Raw genomic sequence first — 4,700 nt, 5'->3', positions numbered from 1 at the left:
TAAGACACGTTAAGAGTTGGGCAGATGGAAACAGAAGCAGGAAGCACACTTCTACACAGACTGTGAAGGCCTAGATCTAGAGAGCACAGGGCTCCCTCTCAGAAGTAGGGCTAATTTCGGATGGCTGCAGACAAAGTGTGAGGAATGAAATGAAAGAGAACTCTGGATCCTAAAACATTCTGTGAGCTGTGATAAGGAACTGAGAAAGCATCCTGAGAGGAACCAGGAGCCCTTAAAAAGTTTTAAGCAGGAGAATGACATAATCAAATGTACCATTTAGAAAGACCACTCCGGCTGCTAGGTGGAGAATGCACTGGAAACTGCCAGAGTGAAACTTTAGGCAGGAAATTCATCATAATTGACGGAACATAATACTACCGGCACATTTAATCTTCAGTAACATAACAAGTTAGTGTACTTTGAGAAAATAACCCCAGAAAGGGTGAAATTAACTTACAAGACAGTTAAAGTTAAAATATGCACTTAGAAAAAAATAATAGCTAATCAATAGCTTAGTGTAATAAAGATGCAGTTTCTGATACTTCCTACTTGATTTTTCTACCTACACATATATTTGAGATTTGTGATATACTATAATGTTCATAAGGAAAAGCAGCTTGGTATCTTTTGCATTTTATTATACTCTCCATTTTCCCACAATGACTTAAGATCGTTTAAGCAGATAAAAAAAATCACAAAAGAAAAATAAGCTTCAGAAAAATAAACTAGATCTATGTGAGAGACAGTCTACTTAAGGTTAGACTGTTTTCACAACTTGGTTCCAACATTTCCTAGTTATATGCCTTTGGACAATTATTTATCCCCTCTGTACTTCAGTTTCTTCATCTGTAAAATAAAGGTAATTAATAACTATACCTATGGCATAGGGTTATTGTGAGAATGAAATGGGACAGCCCACATAAACTACTATTTATATGATCACTAGCTAATACTAAGCACTATAAGAAGCACGTGATAATATTAATTGTGACATTTTCAAAAAATATATATGTATCTGTGAATAATCTTCTATATTTCAATGTTCATTAGCAACACAAATCAATTGAAAATAATTATTCTTCTCTCTGAGAAAGAAGAGAATTTTATAGTTGAGTACCTCCTAGAGAGAATGCCAAGTAATGGAATAGATACCATCCTCAACAACATATTTACAGCAAACTCCAACATGAGCTGTTTTAAGATTCTTTCTTATAAGATCCACCAACATAGACCTGCAAACATACACCAAAATAATTCGGTTTAAGAAAAGATTTGACACTAAACCAATTTGGCATGATCCCAATGAATATCTTGATAATGGTCTGACCAAATCAATGAATAAAATGTAGGCTCTAGAATAATAAACTAGATATTTTTCAGGCAAATGTCTATAAGTATTTTTCTCAGCTTTGAAAGGTTTTCAAGAACATTGAACTTGAGTATACTCTGTTATAACTGTTGAACAATCTTATGTTTAAAGGCTCTGGAGATTACCTAAACCAGGAGAAAACAAGCATTGCTAAGAAGGGGTTTATCTTTGCAATGTTAAGAACCATAAACAAGTCCCCAAACCAGTCTGTCTAAAAAGGCAATGTTATCAGCTGTGACTCCAGGAATTGCAAATTTGTGTGTGTAAATGAATATTTCCAAATCTGAGTTTTCAGAACAGCTACATTGCACAGTAGCATATTAAAATTTCTGGTGATTCATTGTCAGCATGATCTATATTTATTTGTCCAATTATGTGATGGGACCTGTATCAGGGCCTGAGAATACAGTGGTGAACAGTACAGATAAGATCACTACCCCCGTAAAGTTTCTATGGCTGTGTTGGAGAAAGAAAAGAAGGTCTTAGGTATTAAAAATACTCTATGCTTCCCCCCATCTTGTAACTAATAAATAAGAGACCAGCAGCAAAAGATTAAAATGTTCAGTGTATGTGGTTATAAATGAATGGTTGGAAAGGTCAGAAACTTTGAAGGCCATGAAAAGGGATTTAAACTTCATTCTTTGTGTGAAGAAAAGGGAAGGCTTTTATCTTTATCTTTTTTTTTAATATTTTATGTATGTATGTATGTATGTATGTATGTATGTATGTATGTATTTGTCAGTGTGTGAGAGAGAGAGCACAAGCAGGGAGAGCAGCAGGCAGAGGAAAAAGCAGGCTCCCCACTGAGCAAGGAGCCTGATGTGGGACTTGATCCTAGGACCCTGGGATTCATGACCTGAGCCAAAGACAGATACTTAACCAACTGAGCCAACCAGGCATCCCAGGGAAGACTTTTAATTAGGGAACTACCACTATGTGATTTGAATTTTTATTGCCATGATGCAACCTAGGGGATTCGGTAGAAATCAAGAGCGGAAGGAAGAAATCATTGGATATCAAAGAGTTGATAGCTCAGACTAGAATAACAGCGAGGAGGTGGAGGAGTGTATGGATTTGAGAAACATTTTGGAGAGAAAACAAAGCTCTTTAATTCTTTAATGCAGACACATTTGATAAAGAGCATTTTTTTTTTTTTTTTTGCAGAATATCTCTTAACAACCTTAAAAGGGTTCCAGAAGTACTGTTAATAGGAACGGCTCATCCAAAACTACATACATCCACATCTTTGATCATCAAAAACAAGTAGGAAGGACTGTCCTTGCAAACACACTCCACAGACTCATCAATAATAAATGGCCTATTCCTAAAATTAGAAGTTAGGTGGCCCCGATTTAACTTCAAACCCCATTAAGTTAAAAGTATGGGAAGGTTGGGTGAGGTAAGGACACCCAGACACCTAAGATCTATGGTGAGCTAAAGCACAGCCATCAGAAGACGAAGCAAGAAAAAAAAAAAAAAAAAGAACAAATATTGTTCAGGATATACTGAGAAAAAGTTTTAAGCAATAAATGAGATCCACTGGATGCTTCGATGGAACAAGCTGTTGAGCATACCAGGTGTGTGTAATCAGAGGCCAACTGGCTCTTTTTGTGTCTAAGAATTAATTTGAGAAGAAAACAGATTCTGTAACAGCGACTGAAATCATGAGGAAAATGACTGCCTTTTGTGAGTAGAATGGGCTCCAGGAAAAAATAACCACTAATAATTTACTACTACTTCTTCTTTTTTTTTTTTTTTTTTGGTCAAACATACAAATAGCCATCACTAACTATGAGTAATACCTTAGTCTTAAGCCCAGGAAAGATAAAAAAAAATAATAATAAAATCTTGGACAGAATACCTAAAAATCATTTGGGTATTCTGTCCTTGAGAAAGCTAACCAAAGGTTATTTTACATAGGACCTCACTCAATCCTCAAATTTCCCAGTACCCATAGCCTTTGCCACCAAAGATTGAACGTCCCAAGAGCCAGACTCGTTGTTCTGTCTTTGTGTCTTTATCTGTCTCAGGGAAAATGCTCCTATCCCGTCTGTTTCACAGATACTTACTGAGATGAACTCTCTCCAGATTCTGTTTCTTAGTCACTAACTGTGTCATCCCATTTAAGACTCCACCTTCTAACCATGTCAGCTGCCCATTTAATTTGGTTGTGGTCCTCTAGTGAACCCATAAAACCTTTGCCAGGTCATCACTGCTTTCTCTTTGGTCAATTTTTAAAGACTTTTCTGAGTCAGCTATCTAAGCTGTGCCTCAGTGCAGATTTCTGGACAAGTGCCAAAAAACAAAATGCATTGAGTTTCCAGTTCTGCCTCACCAGTGAAAATTTTTAACTTTATGTTATAATCCCAGACTACACTAAAAGCAGTCACTCTAAATGGTTATTAGTATCTTTGAGCCACAAAATGCACCTCCAGTTTTTCCTAAGTCACTATTAAAGTGAAGGCAAATGAACACCAATAGTCACCAAAATTGTGAATAATTAAAACTAAATATATGTATTTATATATATGTGTGTGATATGTATAAAATATATATATATAACTCAAAACAATGTTGCTATGTCTTAAAATCTTCAAAAATAAGTCAATCTCTGACAAAGATTATTTTATTATCAATTTGACATTTTATAAAAGAGAGATTTACAACATATTCGATATTGTTATGGATTTTGTAATGTGTGTGCTAACTCACATCATTGTCATCTTCCTAAATTAAAACATCTCCAAAACTTCCACTGACTGTGAATCACTCCAGATTAATTCACAACTCAAGAAATATCTGTCATGCAAGTCCTTTAATGTTCTCTATGAAAAAAAAATCAATTCAAATGTGTTGCTCTCATCAGGCATAACACATGCCCATTAATGAAAGTATTTGGAAGAAAAAAATATAGCAAATTTAAATAAATGATAACTGTGAGATAGTATAGAGAAGGCCTACATTTGCAAATATATCACATTCCAGGGGCACCTGGGTGGCTCAGTGGCTTAAAGCCTCTGCCTTCGGCTCAGGTCATGGTCCCAGGGTCCTGGGATCGAGCCCCACATCGGGCTCTCTGCTCGGCGGAGAGCCTGCTTCCTCCTCTCTCTGCCTGCCTCTCTGCCTACTTGTGATCTCTGTCTGTCAAATAAATAAAATCTTAAAAAAAAAAAATCACATTCCAATGGAAGACATTCAATCTGAATATGTTAATTTTATGCATCATTGACTTAAAGAATCATAATTATATAAGTTTAGAGAATTCTGATGCCCACATTCAATGTTTGGCCAATAGACCTCTGGGACTTTTATAGGATTATTAAACATATAA

This window comes from Mustela erminea, chromosome 16 (genome assembly GCF_009829155.1).
Source record: "Mustela erminea isolate mMusErm1 chromosome 16, mMusErm1.Pri, whole genome shotgun sequence".
NCBI lineage: Eukaryota > Metazoa > Chordata > Mammalia > Carnivora > Mustelidae > Mustela > Mustela erminea.
Note: the sequence above shows the minus strand (reverse complement) of the source record.